We start from the raw sequence: 22,861 nt of genomic DNA on the forward strand, positions 1-22,861 counted from the left end.
TCCTGGGCCACTGTGCCTTGTTCTTCCGGATCCCCATGGTTGTGGTCCCAATGGGCCTTTTTGCCCTGGTCCTTTTAGTGCTCGTCTTTCTGTCTCTAGTTGGCTTTGTATCCTTCAGGTCCAGTTTTCTAAGTCTTTTTCGCTCTGAGTATGGTCTGTCTAGCACTAGTCTTACTATTCCAAATCATCATAGTCCTTGTTCTCGTTTTGATTTTGTGTCCATTGGATTAGATCCTCTTACCTCTGGTCATCATTGTTCAGACCTTTGTATGCCTAGTCCTCTTGGTCCTGGTTCTCCTGGCCATTTCAAGACCCCTTCTTCTAGCTCTTCTTGTTTCCTCCTTATCTGCTAGAACCTCATCCAGTCGACCTGGTCCTTCTAATTCTCCTCACCCTGCTCAACAGATTCCTGCTGCTGTTGGCTCCCCTTGTTCCATCTCTCCCCTTCTGTCCTGGTTCTCTTACATCTGACCCTCTTAGTCCTATTCATCCTGGTTTGGATTATCCTTGCCTTCTTGGCTCTGTTCCTTGTCCTCATGGTTCTTTGGCACTGCTCCCATGGGTCTGATACCTCTGGGTCCTGCTTATCTTAATTTGGGTCCTTCTGAGCCTAGTTATTTTTGGTCATTTTCCTTTTGGCCATCCAGGTCCAATACCATTGGTCTTCCTGGCTTAGGTGGTCCTTGTCTCCTTGATTTTTCTTATCTTGGCCCTGCTACCTTCAAGACTTGGTCTTTCTGAATGCTTGGTACTCTGGGCCCTGGTACTGGGTTCCTGTCCCCTGGCACTCCTAGGCCTGTTCCCAGTCCTCAAACCCTGATTGATTGATTGATTGATTGATTGATTGATTGACCCAATCCTTGGAGCTCCTTGCTCTGGTTGTGGCCCTCCTGATAAACATGGTGCTGCCTCCTCATATTTTTAGTTTATTCTGGCTACCTGGTCCCACTCCCAATAGTCCTCATGCTCTTGATCTTCCCAGTGCTTCTAGTTAAAGTCCTGCTCCTCCTGTCCCTGGTCTGTGGTCTCATAGTTCTCTACGAACTGGCTATGATACTTCTTGTTCTGGTTCTCTCAGACTTTGCCATCCTGCTTCTTATCCTCTGCACCCTCCTGTTCCTAGCCTCTGGCCTGGTCCTCCTGGTTTTGATCGTCCTTATCCTGTATTGTTATGATCCTCCTTACCTTTGTCATCCTGGTCCTAGCACACAAGGTCCTAATCCTGTTTGCCCTCATCTTCCTGGCCCCCTTGTCCTCTCTTTCTGGTTCTCTTACCGTGTATCCTTCTGGCTCTGGTTTCTTGGATCCCTGGCCTCACCCCTAACCAGTACTCCTATTCTTGGCTTTCATAGTCTGTGTCCTTTTCATGGTTCTTTGCCCACTGGACCTGATTCACTCGATTCTGGTCCCTGTAATTTTAGTTCTCCTGGGCCTCCTTCTCCTAGACCTGATCCTCTTAGCCATCCTAGTCCTGGTCCCCTTTGTCCTGATCCTCCTGCCCTTCTTGTTCTTTTCTTCTCATGCTGGCCATACTGGCTGTGCCTGGCTCCCTCAGACTTGCCCCTTCCTGGCCCTATCCATTTCAGGCCCTCTTGTTCCTGGTCATCATGTCTTTGGTCACCTTACCTTATATCTCCTAATCCTGATTTTTCAGGTCCTGGTTATACTAGTCCTATCTGGTCTGGTCTCTTGTGCCTTTGGATTATCTGTTCTCTTGTGTCCTAGCACTCATAGTCTTCACCCTCCTGGTGTGGGTTGCCCATCTCCTCCAGTCTCTGTTCCTTGTTCTCTTGGTCCTCCTGTTACTTCCCCCACAAAGCCCAGCCCTCCTGATCTTTGTTCAGGTCTTCCAGAGCCTTGTCTTTTAGATCCTGACCCTCTGGACCACCCTAACCCTGCCTCTGAGGTCTTCATGACTATGGCATGCCTTCTTGATACTCTGGTACTCTTAGTACTCTGGGCCCTGGTCCCCTCGATCTTGATTTTCATCGATCTTCATTGCCATCTTAGCCCCGGTTCTGTTCCTTCTGGTTATGTTCCTTTTAGTCCACTGTGAGAAAGTGGCTCTGTATATACTGTTCCCAAATTAGGTACAGGGTGTACAGAGTCCACAGTCCCCAGAGGTTTGGCAGAGGCTAAAGTTAGATATAACCTTACTCTCTAAAGTGGTAGCTTGGTCGAGCAGTAAGGCAGTATCAGAGGACAGGGTAAAGCATTTTTTGCACACACTCAGTCAGCAAATGGTCTCACACACTCAATAACTGAACTCTAGGCCAATGGTTTATATATAAAAAATATATGCTTGTTTTATTTTAGAACCAACAATAAGTATTAAAATATACTTTCTCAGAATGAGATGCTTTACATAAATAAGTTTGCAATATGCAATTGACTTTTGTAGAAAGTTACAAGTGGTTGCAATAGGCAACACAATTTTAAACACAATAATACATTGAGTTCAATGGAAGTTTCAAGTTATTTGCAACAGATTACTTTTAGGATTACTTTGGAATTTCCAGGACTGGATCCTAGATTCAGTCCTAGGTCAGTACTTGGAATCAAGTGATAAAAGTCGACTTAATTCCTGTGATGATTTTTAGACAATATTTTGCTATTTTAAAAGTTGACAGAAAATATTTCATAGAAAACAGCCAATGATTCCCTATGGCAGAAAATTCAATTTGCAGATATAGTATGTTCTCGTTACTTTTGTAATCCAGTACTGGGTGCCTAGACTCAGTACTGGGACCTTTATCCAAAACAGGTAAGTAATTACGTTTTCAGAAATTACACGATTTTTAAAGAATATTTAAAGATTGCAGAAATTAACAGAAGAAATTTCACAGAAAAACAGTCAATGATTTCCTATGGGAGAAAATTGGGTTACTGGTAAGTACAGTTGTAAGTATTTTTCAGAGTCAGTGCTGGGCACCAAGATCCAGCACTGGGAGCTCACCTAATAGCAGGTGAGTATTTTCATTTTTGTTACTCAGCTGATTTTTGGTGAATATTTTAAGTTTTACAAAGTCCACACTTAGAAGAAATTTCAGGAAAAAACAGTCAATGTTACCCTACGGAGAAAATTAAGTTATCGGTTGAAAGGTAAGTACTCGACTTGCAGAGTTAAGGTTCTGGGCATAGACTCAGGGGTCTCCCAGGGTCAGGTAGGTACAGTTGGTTCATCCTCAGCGGCACAAGGGCGGTGCAGAGAGAGTTAGGCACAATGTTATCCTATGAGAGGTAGGGGGGCCTTGGTTGGTGGCTGCTGACTAGCAGGCCACGCGGCTGTGGGAGCTGGGTTCCTGGTCACTTACTCAGGGCAAGTGGGGAAGTAGATAGGTGTAGAGGTTGCACTGCCAGGGCCACTCGGGCGGCTGGGTGCAGGGTGCTTTTGAGCCTTCGGGCGCTCAATTGATTTCAATGGGAAATCTCCGGTTTAGAAAAAGACTGCAAGCTCGGGACGAAGATTCTTCAGGTGCCACCACCACCTCGAGAGGTAAGTTGGGTAGTTGGAGGATAGGTAGGTACCCCGGGATTGGGCACAGGGGGCCGCGGGGCGCCGGTTGCAGGGGTGCCTTTTGGTGTCGGAAAATCTTACCCTCTGTTGAGCGCAGTTGGGGGGGCACCTGGTTCTGAGGCTGCAGGCTTCTTCAGGAGTGTCGAGGGAGGTCCTTGGGTGCCGGACTCGGGTCACAGTCGCCGTGGGGTCGTCCTCGTGGTCTTTATTCACTCCGGCACAGGCCAGGCTTTGTGGGTGCAGAGTGTGAAGGGTTCGCGGTTCTGGGCTGCTGCCAGGGATTAGAAGTAGATTTTGAGTAGAGCCTCTACTCATGGGAGTCCCAGGGGTTTAGAGTCAAAAGGTAGCCAGGACCTCCGGGGTTTGTGAGGTTGCTGGCCGCAAGAGATGCCGGGTTGGAGCAGGAGCAGGTTCGAGAGTCGACAGGCCGGTAGGGCTGCGGCCAAAGCAGTTGGTGTCTTCCTCTTCTAAGCAGCTGCAGGGCAGGTCTTCTTTCTTCTAGCTCTTCTTCGGATTTCGGAATCTGGATTCTGGGGAAGGAAGGTTCAGGGTGCCCCTAAATACTAGATTTAGGGGCGTTACAGGTAGGTGAAGGGCAGGGACCAATGGGTCCCTGTCCTGGGGTGGGTACACCCCCTATCCTGCCTCTCTCCTGTGGGAGGGGGGCAGTAGCCTAGTCCTGATTGGGCAGGGCTCCCCATCTTCAAGATGGCGAGAGACCGGAGATGTGCTTCACCTCGCCTCCCCCACCTGAGGGGTGGGGTTGGCAGGCTGGCACATCCCCTGTCCTTATTTGGGGTTTCCGGCCAAGCTTCCTGCCAGAGTGGTGGGTTGCAGTGGCCTGGGGGAGCTCACAGAGGCTGCATGCCTTTGAAGCTTCCCCCTGCCCATCCTGGGGGAGGATATTTAGCACCTCGCCCAGGATGTGCATTGTTGCAGACCCAGGAGAGCAGGGGTCCAGCAACATGTCTGCTGTGTGGCAGCCTAGGCAGCCTCAGAACAGACGTGGATTGTAGGTTAGGTTTTAGGGGGCATCTCTAAGATGCCCTCTGGGGTGCTTGGTACATTAAATCCCACACTGGCATCAGTGTGGGTTTAATGTGCTGAGAAGTTTGATACCAAACTTCTCAGTCTTCAGTGTTGCCATTATGGTGCTGTGGAGTTCGTGTTTGACGAGCTCTCAGCACCATGTACTCTTAAATGGCAGCACTGCACTTACAGTGCCCATGAATGGACCTGGGTACTGTAGGGGCACAGGGCTCCTGCTTCTGTGCCCACACCACTGGCATAGGGCACCCAGCTAGAGGGGTGGCTGATGTATGCCATGGCAGTGTAGGTGGTGGGAATGGCACACAGGGATGTGTGCCATGTCGACTCTTTGTTTTGTCTTGTACCCAGACACTCAGCCTGCAAGGGCAGTGCGTGTGTGTAAGGGTACAGTGCCTCTAAGGGTGGCACAATGAGTGCTGAAGCCCTTAGAGGCCTTCCCTGGTCACAAGGCCCTGGGTACCTAGGGTACCATTTACCAGGGGCTGACATGCGGCCAGGGTTTGCCAATTTGGGTTTTGTGTTTTAGGGAAGGAACATAGGCCCTGGGCACCTGATTGGCAGGAGTCCAGGGCACACTCAGTACATTCAGCAATTCAGCAAAAAGTGGGGGCATACCATGCAAGAAAGATGGCACTTTCTCACATCCACATAGTCCTCCTTGCTCTGGTCCTCCTAGTTACCTTGATCCAGGTTCCCCTGGTCTTCCTAGTCCCTGTCCTGCTAATCCTGATCTCCTGGTCATATTGGCTATTGTCTTTCTGGTCCTGATCTTAATAGTGCATTCATTATGATCCTAATCCTCCTTGCCCTAGTTCCCATGGTCTGCAATCCCTTGTACTGACTCAACTGATCATCCTAGCCTTTCCTAGTACTGATGTGCCAGAACTTCCTGGTCCCAGCCTTCCTGGTCTGTCTGGCGGTCATTAATATGCAATCCTGCTCTTGTTTCACATGCTCCCAGTCCTGGCCCTTTTCATCTTTCTCACCATAATTATAATCCCTCTGTCCTCCCGGTCCTGCTCCCCAGGTTTGTCTAGCTCTTCTGGTTTGCCTGTTCCTAATCCTTCTTCTCCTGCCCCCCCGTCCATGTAGCCTATTCTTAGTTCTGGTACTTGTTTGTCTTGTGCTCTGGCATTGGCCCCACTGGCCTTGACTTCCCTATCCGTCCTAGTCCCCTGATCCTCCTTCCTCATCCTACTCCTACTAGTTCTCTTGGACTACTAGTTTGCCTGTCCCATGTTATTCTTGTCCATCTGACCCGGGTCCCCTCTATTATAGTCCTCACAATAATTGTCGACTTAGGTCTGGGCTTCCTTGTCCTTATACCCTTGGCTCTGGTCCTCCAAGTTCTAGAGTGGTGGATCACCCCGGAGCAGCATAATTTAGGCTCCACCCTTCATCATGAATATACATTTATATACACATATACAACATTTATATTCAATGTGTGACTTAACTTCATTAACGTGTCTTACCTTTTAATGAATTATAGAGTATATTGATTGTAAATACTAAAGCTATATATATATGCAAATGAGTGTATTACTTTGAGCCATTGACTACTGTAACCATGATATGCATATTCACGTGTACTTTATACTGTAACCCGCATCCATTTTGATACTGAAAAGCTTAACTTGACATAAGGCCTCGGTTGCAAATGCTTTCTTTAATTTGCCAGTGTGTTCATTTTTCCTTCTACATGTGCATTATCAGCCTTCTCGTTAGCTACACGATGACTGATAGTGAGGCCTGCGGCGAGGAAGTTAGCAACAAACTCAGAGATATAATGGTCAAAGGAGGCTTGCTTACTGCATACCAGTAGGATAGGGTACTCAAGGTTGACCGCTATAGACCCAATTTTGAGGAGATGGGAGTATGTTTATTTCCCTCGCGTTCAACAATTTGGTTGGTTGTTGGTGGTGAGAAAGAGATATGGATGTTTTTCAAGCTACTGTTATATTTCTATGGTGTCTCCATAGTTAGTTAAGCATATGCCTAACTCTGACTCTGAAAGAGAACAGGCCTCTTGGCTGGACTTTCGCTGAGTGTAAAGCTTCATGAGGAACACTTCTTTCATTTCCCTGAACTTCCACAGACGTTCTATTCTATGATGACACCTTTCTATGTTCCCTGGATAGAAATAAAGGATGGCTAATCCTTTTCTCAACCTATTATTAGACTAGAAAAGTTTCTTTATGGAACATCTTTTTGCAAAAAAGTTGCTTAGTTTACATTGTAGCCGTTACTATTCTGTATCTCTTATAATTAGAGATAAACTTACTGGCACATTTCAGCCTTCAAACTATAGTGCTGTATTTCGTGAATTTATTTTTACTATGACATATATACTGGATGGATTAATATCCTGCAATAAACCCATTTAAACTAAATCATTACTTCTTGAAGTTGTTTGTGGAGTCGCATTTGCTTCACAAACCTGAAATGTTTTTTCTGATGTTACCTCCCTTACATCACTTCAAGTTGACTAACAAAGGTCCATATAACCAATGGGAAAAGTTGTTTAATGATTTTACAAAGAGATTGAGGCGTAAATATCAGCATGCCATCAGATGGTAGCATGTCGGATGGTTAGTTACTGAAGCAAAGGGAGCTAGAATACTGTTTTATGAGTTATAGAGCTGTCCAGTCCCAGGCCTTAAACTCCATGTCCTGGTCTGGATTATCAGCAGTGTTCCAGCTCTTCGGAAAAGTGTTGTAGCAGTGGAGGAGAGTGACTATTAATAGGGTAGTGCATTGCAATTGTGTATGTCAAGTTTGCAATATTTTGCTAAGATTATGTGGTGCGGCATTACGGTGTTTTTAATGTTGTATACATGTAGATGCGCTTATTATTGAGCAGTTGAAGTTGTTATGGAGCTAGTCATAGCCCAGGATTCCAGGATGAATTAGAATATATTTGGTCACAATGGGTCTGATACGTTTTCTGGTGTCAGAATTTATGTACCATTGACTGCACAATTGAAATAGGGACTATACCCTTGTTGTGAGAATACTAACAGTGATTGGTGCTGCTGGATCCTGACGTGCAAAATAAAAAGTGCATCAGTGAAGGTGATTTGCCACTGGCCGAGATTTCATCTGTTTGCGTGCGAGTAAGTTGGAAAGTGTTACTACTGCCTATTTCTTGTATGAGTGAATACTTTGAATTCCTTACTGGAGCAGACAAAAAGTTTCATTTATGGTGCTTGCATAGTGTTGTGAGACATTATGTTCGTGAAAACTTTAAAGAACAGTGAACATGCATCTGCAAGGAGCGAGAAGTGCATCATTGTGTGCTGCACTGGAAGTGGACGGTTACTGTGGGTACCATGCTGCTATTGGTTGTTACATCTTTGAGAGTTACACTGTGATAGGTCAGGGCCGAGAGTACCGTGCTGTCATTGGCTATCGGTGCCGGATAAGGTTAATTGTGGTTACGAGAAGAGTTATCCTTTTTATTTGAAAAAAACATTTCTGTTTTTGATTGTTGAAATTATTATCAAAGATTAAATGTTTCAGAGCTATTAGAGATATGATCCAGGGTGATGTGAGGGTTCTTGTTCGAGAGGGCGAAGAGGCGTCACCAGAAGATATGGCAGGTCATTATATGGTTGTAAATGTGGAGCTCCACACGTGTATTTGGTTGAGTCAGTGGCACAAGATCACAGAAAATGAAGGTGCATAGAGATTTCTTCACTATGGCAAGAGTTTTGTATGGGATGAAGACACCCCCTAGCACAATATGAAGAACTTAAAGCTTGGGAGCATAATGTTCATACTAATGAGAAGGGAAAATATCAAGACAATGATAAGAGAGCAGTGCGTAGTTATGTTGAAACTAAGTGGAAAGCAAACCAACAAAAGTGGTGAGCAGAAATAATTGAGGGAACTAAGTTTTACCCTGCATTGACAAGTAAGGAACCCCAGAAAAGGAAAAATCACCAAAGTAGAGGACAAGACAGAGCGTGCAGAGGGTTCCAGGGATTAGGATGATGGTAATTCTTGTGATGACTTTCTGGATGTGCTATTGTCTACCCGTCCACCAACTTAGAATGTTGCCCGATCTGACAGAATGAGTGGTGCTGTCACAGATGGGAACTCCGATAGAGCCACCACCCCAGTGAATCTAAAAGAGATCCCGGTGGGAGACATTTTGGGGGTTCATACTCCTATGAATGCCTCTGTTCCTAATGCCTAAGATGCAATAACTCTTCCTGTCACTATTGCCTCTGCTGTTCCTTTATATAATTTTGTAAAAATTTTATTTTACAGTGTTTTATACAGCGCAAACTTGACTCGAATCGGGTATCAGAGCGCTTTTCATAGCACCAGTAGCATTACATGAAGACACATTCACTTTTTTTGTTAGGCGCGGGGAGATTAAGTGATTTGCCCAGAATGACAGGATGTTCAGCGTCAATGCCGAGACTCGAACCCAGTTCCCGATTCGAGGTCGACCACTCTAGCCATTAGGCCAACTCCTCTCCCCTGAGTCGTCTGGGGGTACAACACAGTCTTTTACAGTTCCTACTGCAGTAAATACGTCAACTACAGTGCCTGTGTCCCCAAATTGGGGAGTGATAGGGAGCACTCCTTTAGTGCTGACCAAGGTAGCCCGATCATATTTTGCCCCTGAATCTTCGACGTTGAGTGTGACAGGACTCACTCCCGTTGAGAAGCCTGCCCCGTTACCTCACAATTCTCACATGTCCATTTGGAATTCACCCGAATATATTTCAATTAACAGTCCCAGAGGAAAACTTTAATACTCCTGGATCCTAAAATGGTGCTAATTCACAGGACATAGAAGATTTGGTAGATTCTTTAATTGGTCCCCTAAGGGTTGTGAAAGTTCAGAGGTAAGCAGGGAAATTCAGACCCCAGAGAAAAAGAAACCTGTGGATGTGGCCGGGTGAAATTGGAATTAGACACAATGATTTCAGGTAATCTTAACTTTTCCTCCATGGGCACTACTTATCAAGAAGATGAACTCGTTACATGTATAAGGATGGGTTTTTTTTTGTAAACCAACTTTATTGCTATGCAGTGCGCCAGCACAGTACACCCTTTGATACAACATAAAAGAGCAAAATAAAGTTTACAACTGTGGGCATCTTGCCCCTCCCTCCCCTTGTCAGTCAGTAATAAACAATAAGCAACAGTGAATACCCAGGTTGGTGTTTCGCATAACAATGAGTAACAACCCCCCCCCCCCCCCCCACAGGTGTAAGAGTTTGTATGAGTATTATCCAGGCAATAAGGGTATGCGTCCCCCGTCATCTATCAAACACACCCTAACCTGCTCAACCCATCAACTCCTGCAGTGTTTGTTTCCCCCTCATCATTGAGGCAGATAATTGATCTAAATATAGGAGAAGCAATCAATCAGTGCCCTCCCTGTACCACCCTGTATTTCACACGTATTGGTGAGCTCTAATGAATCAATGGAAGTGAAGCCAGCCCAGCAGTCCTGCAGTACTTCAGTGTCTGAGGAAAGTTCATCCTCCGGCAACCAAGTGAGCGCTACCTTCAACCCCATCAGAGATAGAATTATCACTCGCAGCTTCACCTCCCTGCATGTCAGACAGTAGCGATTCCCAAGCTCAGGTGGATTCTATAGGTCTCCTGCCCTGATACACTTCCCACAGTAGTGCAATCTCTTCCTATTCCGTCCATCACAGAACGTTCACCCTCCAGCGCTCAATCTTGGAACCCATAACTTGTTTCTAGTGCATAGTAATTCTATGCTGTGCAAGCACTGGGGCCAATTCAATGTAATGGGTTGAGACTTTATGTTTAGCTGGCCAGGGGTATAGCCCAGCAGGCAGAACCTGGGCGAGGGGGTCAAGGAGCGGTTCGCAACTTCAGCCAAGAAGTGCACCCTGCCTAAACGCAGCGTGATATAGTGATGAGGCGGTTTCGGACGAAGCGAAACAGAAAGTGTGTAAAGTTGCTACTTTCTGTGTGGTGCAGGTACTTCCCAAGGACGTGCAGTAGACAGGTTGTAACTGTGTAAATTGCTTCTCTCGCGCCGCGCTAACTAACGCGCATGCGCAGTAGCATCCAATATGGCCGCTACGCGCATTCCTACCCTGACGTAGTGCGCGTCAACTAGACCGCGACACTACATATCTCCCCCTTTTATACTATACAACACAATGTACCTAACCATGTGGTCAGTCCATTTCATAGTCTCTGAGCTTGGCTGGTCTCACCACTGCTCGCCCAACCCGGGTGTGTCTTACCGGGGTGGTATGTCCTTCTAGGCCTCCTTCTGCGACCGGGCTCCCTCTTCTACCTTCCGGAGTGCCCTGGCTCTCTCTCACTCCGTCCTCATCGTCTTCCCGGGCTCGTCCCTCTGGGGCCCATCCATCCAGTATGTCTCTCTCACCGTCTTGTTCTTCACTCCTGTTCTCTCCGCATTCTCTCTTAGGAGCTCCTGCTTCCCTTGTCGCCCCTTCTGGTGGTGTCGCCCCTTCCGCGTCCTCCCGGGGCCATTGTAAGATTTTGTTGCTCTTGGCCATGCGGTCCTGGGACCACACGTTTCCATCACTGAGCAACGCTGCTCGGTCGTACACTTCTTCCACTCTTAGGGGTGGGGAGTACTTGCTTTCTCCCTTTCGCTTTAGAATTGCCAGCTTCACTCTGACCCACTCCCCTTTTTCCAACACTGTCTCTTTCACCTTTCTGTTGCGGTTGTAGTGTTCCGTGTAAATGCGTTGTGCCTTCTCCAGGTTGTGTTGTACCACCGCTGGAGACCACTTGCTGGTGATTGTCTTCTCTTGCCAAGCAACATTGTCTCTGGTGAAGGGTTGCCTTCCTCGTAGGATTTGGAAGGGGCTGTACCCCGTACCGGTGGGGGTGATGCGGTATGCCCAGATGGTGCTTTGTACTTCCTTTTCCCAGTCTTTGCCCCTCGTGATGGCGGCCTGTATGGAGCCCATGAGCACCCTATTAAACCTTTCTACTTGTCCGTTACTGGCCGGATGATATATCGACGTGTGTCTGAGTAGAATGCCGTTCCTTTCTGCGAATTTGGACCATTTGTCCGAGGTGAATTGGGGACCATTGTCACTGATTATAGTTCTGGGGATGCCTTCCCTGAGGAATACCTCCTTGAGGAAGCGCAATATAGCGTCCGTGTCCATGACCTCTTGGATGTGTACCTCTGGCCACTTTGAGTACTTGTCCACTAATACGCATAGGTATTTGGGTATCCCCTGATCGTCCAGTATAGGTCCTAGGATGTCCACTGCCACCTCTTCCCATGGGTTGCTGGGATTCGTGAATTTCCCTAGTGCCGGCCTCATTGGCTTTAGTATTTTGTCCGCTCCTTGGCACTGCGCGCAGTCCCTCACGTGCCTTTCTACTTGCATATCCATCCCCGGCCACCAATACGTTTGTTTGGTCCTGGCCTTCGCCTTCACGATTCCCAGGTGTCCTTCGTGTAATATGGATAGCAGGTCCGGTATTATTTTCTCCGGTGGTACTACTCTGTTTCCTCTGTATACGAACACTCAGTCGCTCCCCACCGACAGCTCCTCTCGAACCTCATAGAACTGCCGGACCTTGGGCCTCTGTCGTCTCCTCTCCGGCCACCCTTGTATGATGTACTCCTTGATGTCGCCCAGATCTCCATCTGCTGCGTACGCGTCTTTCCACTCCTGTCTACTGATGGTCTTTTCCGGATCGTCTGTCAGGGCCACCATCTCGTCTTCTTCCTCTGTGCCACTGGTGGCGCTTTCCATTGCTAACGCCCTGCTGAGGTAATCCGCTATCTTGTTTCTCGAGCCCGGTATGTACTCCACGTCGTACCTGTACTCCAGGAGTTTCAGCGTCATTTTTGCAATCCGGGGTGTGGCGCTAGCATGGCCGCAGGACGTCAAAACCTTCACTAGGGGTTTGTGGTCCGTCTTCACTTGAAAACGTGTGCCCCACAGGAACTGGCGGTACTTTCCCATGGCCCAGACCACGGCTAGCATCTCTTTTTCGATGACGCTGAACTTTTGTTCAGGAGACGTCAATGTTCTGGACGAGAAGCTGATCGTCTCCGTCCCGCCTTCTGGTCTTTCTTGCATGAGCACCACTCCTAACCCTTTTTCGCTTGCGTCCGTCATCAATATGGATCTCCCCCGGGGGTCGTACCCATGCAGCGGGATCGCCTGGCTGATTTCACGTTTCACCGTGTCAAACTCTTCTTGCGCCTCTTCCGTCCATGCAAACACAGTCTTGTCCCTCGTGAGTTGTCTCATGTTGTGTCTTTTCGTGGCGAAATGGTGGACGAACTTGCTGTAGTATTCCGCCATCCCTAGAAAGGACCATACTTCTTCCTTGGATGTGGGCGGGGGCGCGTCACAGATGGCCTTCACGTTCCCTTTCTTCGGTGTTATCCCATGTTCTCCTATCTCGTGCCCCAGGTATGTGACTGATGTCATTCCGAAATGACCCTTCTCCCACTCCGCCGTCAGACCGTTTTCCTCCAAGATCTTTAACACCGCTTCCAACTTCTCGTCGTGGTCTTCTAGCTCCTTCCCCATTACTAGGATATCATCCTGGAAGTATTGCACTCCCTCTATACCCTTGAATAGACGGGCCATCAGCTTTTGGAACACTGCTGCTGCGGACGCTAGTCCGAAGGGCATGCGACAGAACTGATAGCATCCAAACGGCGTTATAAATGACGTCAGTTTCTTGCTCATGGGATGCAGCACCACCTGGTGGTATGCCTATTGCAGGTCAATGGTGGAGAACCATTTCACGCCTTTCGTGCGGGCCAACATTTCCTCTATGCGCGGTAAGGGGAATTTCTCTACCACGATGCACTTGTTTAATACTCGGAGATCCACACATAAGCGCACCTTGCCTGACGGTTTCATGGCCACTACCAGTGGCACCAACCACTCCGCGCTGTCGATCGGTTCGATGATTCCCCCGTCCTCCAGTCGGTGTAGTTCCTGTTGCACTGCCTCTCTCACTGCGATCGGTATGTTCCTTACTCTGTGCGCCACAGGGCTGACGTTCTCCTTGAGGACGATCTTGTGGGTAAACTTCTCAAGTTTACCGATCTTGCCGCCGAACACTTTCGGGTGTCCGCCCCGCCATTTCGCTGCTGTCAACTCTTCTCCGTCCAAAGTCACCAGCACTTGGATGTCCCCTCCTGGATTCAGCTGTACGCCCAACTCTCCCTGGTCCATCCACCCAAGGACTGATTGTCCCTTCTCCGCGACATATAGTTCACAGTGGGCGCTGCGTTCTTTGAACTGGAACAGCAGTCTCCTGAATCCTACCATCGGAATGGGTTCCCCTGTGTAGGTGACCGGTCGTATGTCGGGTGGATCTAGGCGTGAGCCCAGTGTGGGTTCGAACCTCTCGTTCCATACCGATCTTTGGACGATCGTGTAAGGAGACCCCGAATCCGCCACTATGGTGATTCCAACTCCTCCGATGAGCATGTCGCACTGGGGCTTGCGCGCTCTTCTCCCCTCGATGCCCAGTACCTGGTCTTCCACGCACAGGACTTCATCGTCTTCCTCCTGGCCGTCTTCTTCTTCACCTATGTCCTGTGCCACGAATTTCACCGCGCGTTGTTTCCCTTTCCTTCTGCACACCTTCTCATAGTGGCCGACCAGGCCGCAAAATGCACATTTGGCTCTGAAGGCGGGGCGCCGTTTGTCATGTGCCACGTGGCTCGGGCTTCCACATCTGTAGCACCTCGCCGTTTCTCCCTTGTCTTGCTTCCACGGCTGTCCCGGTTTTCCTTTCGCCTTGTATGATCCTCTGTATTCTCCAGGCGCCGGTTTTCCTCTTCCATACTGGTCCGCGTTGTCTACCTTGTTTATCGTGAGTCTCGGGGCTTGATCTCTCTTTGCCGCTTCTGCGCAGCGCTTGGTCAGCTCTGCCCTCTTCACTATGGCGATCACGTCTTTCAGCGTCGCATCTCCACTCGCCCACAATTTATCTTGCACTGATTTGCTTGTCGTATGCATTACGATTTGGTCTTTGATGAATTCGTCTTGCAATACCCCATATTTGCATGTTATCGCAAGTTTCCTCAGTGCCGCCACGTAATCGTCTATCGTTTCCCCCGCTTCTTGCTTCCTCTGCTGGAAGTTGTAGCGGTCGATGGAGGTGCATACTGCGGGACGATAGTGGTTGTCCAAATCTTCAAGGGCGTGTTTGAACACGTCGGTGTCCGCAGCCTGTTTGGCGACCGGTGTTAGGTTTTGGAATACCCGTATGCCTTCTGGTCCCAGGTTGTGCAAGAGTATCCTCTTCCTCCTGGCGCTGGAGAACGCCTCCTCGTTCTCATCTTCCAGCGCTTCTAGGTAATTTTTGAAGTACTCCCTCCAGTCTTGCCATTTCATTTGGGGTTCTCCTGGTCGTGGGAGGAACGGAACCGGCGTCGTTAATGCTGATGCCTGCGCACTCATCTTTGGCGTCCGCCTGTTTCCTCGGGCTACCTGGCGCTTCTGTCCTCTCCCCCCTTCTTCGGGTCACTGGGATCTCGTCGGAGCTGCCTGCGCCGTCTCCACCCGATTCCGCCAGGGTCTCTGCTGCCGCACTACGGTTCGCCCTTGACTCTCTTCTACCTCGTGGACGGCACACTTACTGCTCTCGTGCCTCCCTCTGGCGTCCGTCTGCCACTGCCGTGCTCTCTCGGTGCGTAGGTGTCTGTCCTCGACCTCCTGGATCTGCTCTCCGCGTGTCGTGTCGTCCCCCTGCGTAGGTCTTCCTCCTATGTGCAGGTTGGGGGCACCTCCCTCACTGTGGATCACCGGGTCCGCTCTGTCCGAGCCTCGTCGCCACTGTAAAGTTGCTACTTTCTGTGTGGTGCAGGTACTTCCCAAGGACGTGCAGTAGACAGGTTGTAACTGTGTAAATTTTATTCACACTTATAATCACCTCACCGAGAGAGCGCCGGGCTACAAGCTACGTTCGCTTCTCTCGCGCCGCGCTAACTAACGCGCATGCGCAGTAGCGTCCAATATGGCCGCTACGCGCATTCCTACCCTGACGTAGTGCGCGTCAACTAGACCGCGACACTACAAAGTGCTGTGTGAAGAAGTCGTGGTTATGAGGAGAGGTGGGCCTGTGCCGACTGGGCAGCTGTTAAACGAGCACGCGGTTAATTCAGCGCTTAATTTGCACAAATGAAAAAAGTGCAGGGGGGGTCAAAGATTTTCTTATGAGCCCATCACTGCCGAATACCACGAGTCTTGATTGCACACCGTGCCTCTTTCTTCCACCACCTTGCCCTGTCAGTCCATCTGCCACTCAGGGTCTTTATCACTGCTTTCTTTCTGTCTTCCAATTTCACTTTCTCTTTTCTGCCCTGGGTCCAAGTATGCTGATGGTAACAAAACCGTGTCCCCAAAAATTACAGGCGGCATACGCCACTTGAGACCGCTGTACAAGTTAAGGGGCATATCAGCAACAACCGGCGATAATTATCGCTCAGCGTTCTTAGCGTGAGGATAATTATCGCCGGGTAACATGGATTTTTATCGCTGAGATAGCGTGCTATTAGCAACGCTTATCTCCTCAGCGATAAAAATCCTCACGCTAACTGCCTAACGTGAGATTATCGCCCGAAACCAAGCGATATTCTCACGTAGTGTGGCGTTAGCTTGCTGATAGGACTCACAAACTTAGCCATGATATCCACCTTCCATAGGATATCAAGGCTAAGTCAGTCCTGAAGCAGGTGTAAGGAAAGTAGCGATAACAGGGGTTATCGCTACTTTTCCTGACGCTATGCTTCATAGCGTGGGGCTTGATGATAGGAGAAATGTCGCTTAGCGACATTTCTCCTGTCATGTTAGGTCAGGAACACCCACTTTGCATCTCATTAGAGATGGAAAGCTGGGCTTAAGGAATCCTGATGCTAAAGCAAGGTTTCACGCGTTAGCGTGGCCTTGCTAATTAGGCGATAAAGTTATCGCCGCTTTTCGGCCGAAAACGGCCGCAAAAGCGGCGATAATTTTTTATCACCAGCTTGTTAATATGCCCCTAAGAACTCGGCGCCAGTCTTTTGAAGACATTCGCCGCTGTGTTTCCCTTCCTAAGTTTCTTACTCTTCTCTGGCCCTCCAGCGCCATCTGCTGCCTACTGCCTGCAAGTGCCGTCCAAAGATAAACAGCATCGCGTGCGAACAGCTTGAGGTTTTCGTTCACTGTGGAATCCATCACCTGAATTACAAGGAAGTGAGAGCGACTCATAGAATAGTGAAACAAGCATTTGCAATGCAATTGGTCTCGAAGTTACGAGAGTTACAGCTATTGGCATTGTAAATAACAATGCCTTGTATTTATGTTTTTAAAACAAAAATAAAAGGCATTATTATTTGCAATGTCAATAGCTCAAACAAGCGTAAATGCGAGACCTATTGCATTGCAAATGCTTGTTGTTTAAAAGCTGTCCCTCCAGAGTCTGCATGGTAGTGGTATAGCCAGCAACCATTAATTCGATGTGCTGGTGATCGAAGTGCATGCCCCAAAGTATGTGTCAGTGTGTGTCTGTTTAAGATTAGGGCTTGCCTTTTACGTGACATGGTGAGACCAGTGCTACTTCGGGTGTACAGTGGAGTGCATGCAGTCATGAAATCTTAGCTGGACCTGCAGAAATGTAAGAGTGGCACCTTCCTCCATATGTACAGGGTGGTGTAGATGTCACTGGATCTCAGAGAGGCCAGTCATTGTGAGTTGTGCAGGCATGTGTTGCAGCGAGTGCAGTGCTGTCATCCTATGGCTATGAGAACAGTGCCACACGTGTGGTGTGCACGGCAGCCAGGCGGCACAGAGCAGTGGTAAAAAACATCTATTGGAAACATGCTGCTTGAAAAAATGAAAGGCAAAGGAGACACGCTGTGTTACGTTGTTATTATATCTCCTTTGAAAGCACCATGGGGGAATACCTGTGAAATCACGTATGGCTCATGTTAGAGGGCAAAAGTATAATGTGCTCATATGCACTGTCGGCATTAGCAACATGCCTTGAACAGCAAACAAGACTAATTGCGCGCCGCATTTGAGCTGCAGCAAATAAACGTGACAGGGCTCGCATATTGACAACGCCCTAAATAAGCAATGTACCAGCCCGGGGGGGGTTCCGTTCGGCCGGGCCCTGGTGACTACCTTTGGAGAAAGAGGCTTGTCAGAGACACGACAGAAACAAGTACTATTTTTAGAGGTGTTGCTTCTTTTTAATTGGTTTGCCTTTCTTAGCTGCTGGGTCAAAGTACACCTGGGGTTCAAAAAGGGAAAAACAAGGGTGGAACGTCAGGAGGAAAGTGTCCCGTGTGGACCAGAGTCTTCTTCCTTTACGAAGTCCGTCGGCTGTTCTCGCTTCTCGTGGTGGACTACGGGTCTCAGTGACATGCAAAAGGATAAATACACGGGGTTACTGGTTTGTTCAGACGCTAGTCGGTTTGGGTGCCACCGTCACCAGGGATTGTGGGGTGTTTAAGTATGCTTTGATGTGACTAAAGGGAACTGGTCGAGGTGTGACGGGGTGCTGTTAGAAAGGCTAGGGCAACACAAACTTCCCCTCCAATCCTCTTGTGCCCCGTTTCACAGCCCCATGCAGCTCTGCCCAGCCCACCACCACAGTGAACCCCGAGCGGTCACTTGCCTTGAGCCACGACCCAGGAACTGGGCCGCGGCGCTGGGACCTTGAGCGTCCTCGGTTGTCTCTGCACTCCCGGACCCTCCGGTCTTCGGATCTGCCGCCTTCCTCTCTCTTGGGTCACCGCTGGGCTCCTCCCCGCTGGGCTCCTCCCCGCTGGGCTCCTCCCCGCTGGGCTCCTCTCCGCTGGGCTCCTCTCCGCTGGGCTCCTTTCCGCTGGGCTCCTCTCCGCTGGGCTCCTCTCTGCTGGGCTCCTTTCCGCTGGGCTCCTCTCCGCTGGGCTCGTCTCTGCTGGGCTCCTTTCCGCTGGGCTCCTCTCCTTCTCTCCCGGGCTCGTCCGCTTCTCCACTATCGCCTTTCTCCGTCTAGCTTGCAGTCTCTTCCGGTCGGCAGACAACGCTTTCTTCATTCCCCGCCTCTTTTCTACCCAGGACTGCCCCTCTCTCCGCCTCCTTGTGGCCGTTGCACCAATCCCATGTCCGTGGTGCTGGTGACGCAAGGAGGTGTGTCTGGAAGGCTCGGGCCACTAGACCGCTCCGAGCATCCGGAGCGGATTCGCCGTCCCCCTCGCCTGGATTCCGGGTTCTGGAGTCATCGGAGCTCTCACACATCCCCTCCCTTAGGAATGGACGTAGGGGCCATTCGGATGATGGGTGGCGGGAGAGATAGTCTGGACCGACGTTCTGGGACCCTGGTACATGGATCGTCTGGAAAGAAAAAGGTTGTAATGCCAGAAACCATCGAAGGATGCGTGCATTGGTGTTCTTGTTACGGGACAACCAGGTGAGAGGGGCATGGTCAGTTAATATTGTGAACTGTCTTCCCAACAGGTAATATTGTAGCGCTTCCACAGCCCACTTGATAGCAAGGCATTCTATCTCGATGGTTGAATACCGGGTCTCCCTGGGAAACAACTTACGGCTGATGTACAGGAGTGGCCGTAAGTCGCCTTTGTGGTCAGGCTGGCATAACACGGCCCCGAGGACGAGTCCCGAAGCGTCTGTTTGTAGGACAAAAGGCATCGTGAAGTCCGGGCAACTAAGGACAGGGGCTGTACAGATGGCGTTTTTGAGGGCTTGAAAGCTGTGTTCGTGTTCTTGAGTCCAGTCCTGTATACGGGTGGGGTGTGCTTTTGTTAGTAGAGCAGTCAGAGGACTGGCTAGGGAGGAAAAAGAAGGAATGAATCGGCGGTAATACCCGATAAAACCCAAGAAGGAGCGGACGTCCTTTTTCGTGGTTGGTTTGGGAATGTTTTTAACGGCTTCTACTTTGTTTATTTGGGGCTTTATGCATCCGTCTGTGATGGTATACCCCAAATACTGGATTTCCTTAGTACCCAACAGTGATTTCTTAGGGTTAATCGTGAGACCAGCGGCCTGAATAGCCGAAAACACCTCCCCTAGATGATATAGGTGGTCCTCCCATGTCTGACTGTAAATAACGATGTCGTCTAGGTAGGCTGCTGCATAGGCCGTGTAGGGTTTTAGGATAGTGTCTATCAGTCTTTGGAATGTGGCAGGTGCCCCATGCAGGCCAAAGGGCAGGACCTTGAACTGATACAGACCGGAGGGGGTGGCAAAGGCGGTTTTTTCTCGCGACTGAGGGGACAAAGGGATTTGCCAATAACCTTTTGTAAGGTCTAGTGTGGACATATAACGGGCCTTTCCGAGTCGCTCTATTAGTTCGTCGATCCTAGGCATAGGATAGGTATCGAACTTCGTGAGGGCGTTCACTTGTCGGAAGTCTATACAGAAACGGAGACTTCCGTCTGGTTTCGGTACAATGACAATCGGTGAACACCAGTCACTCAGGGAGGGTTCGATAATTCCTGCGTTTAACATGTCCACTACTTCCTTTTCTACCGCTTCTCTACGGGCTGCCGGGATGCGATATGGTTTTTGTCTCACTATTTGTTTCTCCAAGGAGACTATCTCATGTTGGACGATAGAGGTTAACCCGGGTTTTGAGGAAAACAGGCCGGGATAACAGTCTATTAGGTTTTCTAACTGGTTCTTTTGAGGGGGTGACAAGACCTCCCCCTGTGGCACCGGATCGGGTACATGGTCTGGTTTGGTGGGGAGTGCTATTTCCACCTGCTTGTTCGAGCAGACCAGATAGGCGGGTTGGGTGGGTGTTGTTTCTTCCCATTTCTTCAGCAGATTGACGTGATAAATTTGCCTACCGCGGGCGCGATGGGGTAGTTTTACGCTATATGTCACAGGGGACACTTTGTGGTCTATCTCATAAGGACCCTGCCATTTCATCAGGAGCTTATCCTCAGTAGAGGGAAGCAGCAATAGCACCCTGTCCCCAGGTTGAAACTCTCGCAGTTTGCTTCGCATGTCATATTGTTTCTTTTGGGTTTCCTGTGCCCGCTTCGTATTGTCGTGTACGATTCCCCATATGTGAAACAGGGAGGCCCTGAGGTCTGTGGCATATTTCAACAAGGGTTTTCCCTCCTCATCCTCCTCCTCCCACTGTTCGGCTGCCATGTCGAGCAGGGTCCTGGGTTTCCGCCCGAAAAGTATTTCAAAGGGTGAATACCCTGTGGACGCCTGTTCATGGGACCGTAAGGCAGAGAGAACGAGAGGTAACTGGCGGTCCCAATCCCTCCCTGTCTCAGAAATGACTTTGCGGAGGAGGTGTTTGATGGTTTTGTTATACCTCTCCACCAGGCCATCGGTTTGGGGGTGGTATACCGATGTGCGTAGTCTCTTGATCCCCAGGATCTGACAGATTTGGGACATCAAACGGGACATAAAGGGGGTGCCCTGGTCGGTGAGGATTTCGGAAGGAAAACCCACCCGGGAAAATAAAGCGATCATGGCTTGGGCAACGGCCTGGGTGGTCATGGTGGTTAAGGGAAATGCCTCCGGGTACCTGCTGGCATAGTCTACTGTAACCAGAATATAGCGGTGTCCCCGGGCTGATGGAGTCAAGGGGCCTACTAGGTCCATGCCCACTCTCTTAAAGGGGACATCAATGATGGGTAAGGGATGCAATGGGGCTTTTGCAGGGGCTTCGGGGCAAGTATATTGACATCGTACACAGGCGGCGCAGTGTCTAGCTACATCCCTGTACACACCAGGCCAGAAGAAGCGCTCCAGAAGGTATTTCAAGGTTTTTTCTCTACCGCAGTGACCCCCTCCCATCTTGTTGTGTGCGAGTAAAAGGACGTGCTCACGGTATGGATTTGGGACGAGTAATTGTGTCTTAGTCAGGGAGCCCTCCTTCACCCCTCGATACAACAGTCCACGTTTTACGAAAAAGTGAGGTCCTACCTGTCCGGGCGGTGTGTCTTGTGCTTGGGCCCAAGCGTACTTCAGTGCGCTATCTTCTCTTTGGGCCGTTCGAAAACTGCACGGCTGTGATGGGCTGGCATCTGTGAGGGAGAGAGGGAAAGCGTGACGTGATAACAAAGCCCGGGTATATTCCCTTTTCCCCTCCCTTTTCTCCCTTTTGCTTTTCTTGTCCCTGTTGTGGGGCGCCTCCAACTCTTCCTCTCTATACGGGGCTTCCCGTAACCATGCCTGGGTTTGTGTCTTTAGGCCCTCCATGTAGTGCTGGAACTTAGGATGGTCGGTCCCTATTATAACCGCCTCAGGTAAGGAGGGAATGATACCGACATTCCGTATATGTGGGTCGTTGTCAACATGTAGAAGAACTTTTGCCACTGGATATGTTTTAGTGTCCCCATGGACGCATGTCACCCTGACTTGTTCGGTTGCTTGTACTTGGGGTTTAAACACTAAAGAGCTATCTACTACGGTCACATGACACCCTGTGTCTAGCAATGCTTGCTTCTTTTTTCCGTTAATAAAAATCTCCTTTTTATATTTGATGGGGTCGGTGTTGGCTACCAACACCCTGCCCCGGCTGTAACCCACCTCCATGGGTTCGGGTACAGGGGTACGGTGGGGACAATGCCTAGCGATGTGCCCCCATTCTGCGCAGTTGTAAAACTGGGGACCTTGACCACCGGGTCCTATTGTATGGGGTGGTCGGGGAACAAACAGGGGGCTTGTTGGAGGCCTGCTGTCTGAGCGACTGGTACTCTTCTGGAACGTAGGCAACTGTGGGCGTAGGGCATTGGGAGGGCTCTGGTGGCGGGCTGTGCTGGATTTGAAGTCAGGGGCCCTATGGAAAGCACATGCAAGATCCACCGCCGATGTGGAGGTGAGCATTGGGTGTTGCTTGATCCAGGACCTGGTGCTCGGTGGTAATGCTTCTAGGAATTGTTCCAGGTAGATTTTCTCTACCACCTCTTCCGGGGTTGAAGTGTGTGGAGTTAACCACCTATGTCCCAAGTCCCGTATCTGGAAATATAACGCTCGGGGGTTTTCGCCTACGGACCATTTCTCTCTCCGGAATTTATTGTGATAGTGTTCCTTATCACAACCCATCCGTTCGAGTATGGCTTTCTTTACATCCGCATAGGGGGTTGTACCGTTGGGATTGGCGGATTGGTATGCGGCCTGTAGTTCTCCGGAGAGAAGGGGGGCTATGTACTGACCCCATCGTTCCTGAGGCCAGGCCGCTGTGGTAGCCACTCTCTCGAAATTCAAGAAAAAGTAATCAGGGTCTTCTCCTGTTTGATATTTTTGAAGCACTGTTCCTGGGAAGTGTGGACGGACCTGGGTGTTGACAATCGCATCAGTTAGCCGTAAA

The sequence above is a fragment of the Triturus cristatus genome, chromosome 8, assembly GCF_964204655.1.
Source record: "Triturus cristatus chromosome 8, aTriCri1.1, whole genome shotgun sequence".
NCBI lineage: Eukaryota > Metazoa > Chordata > Amphibia > Caudata > Salamandridae > Triturus > Triturus cristatus.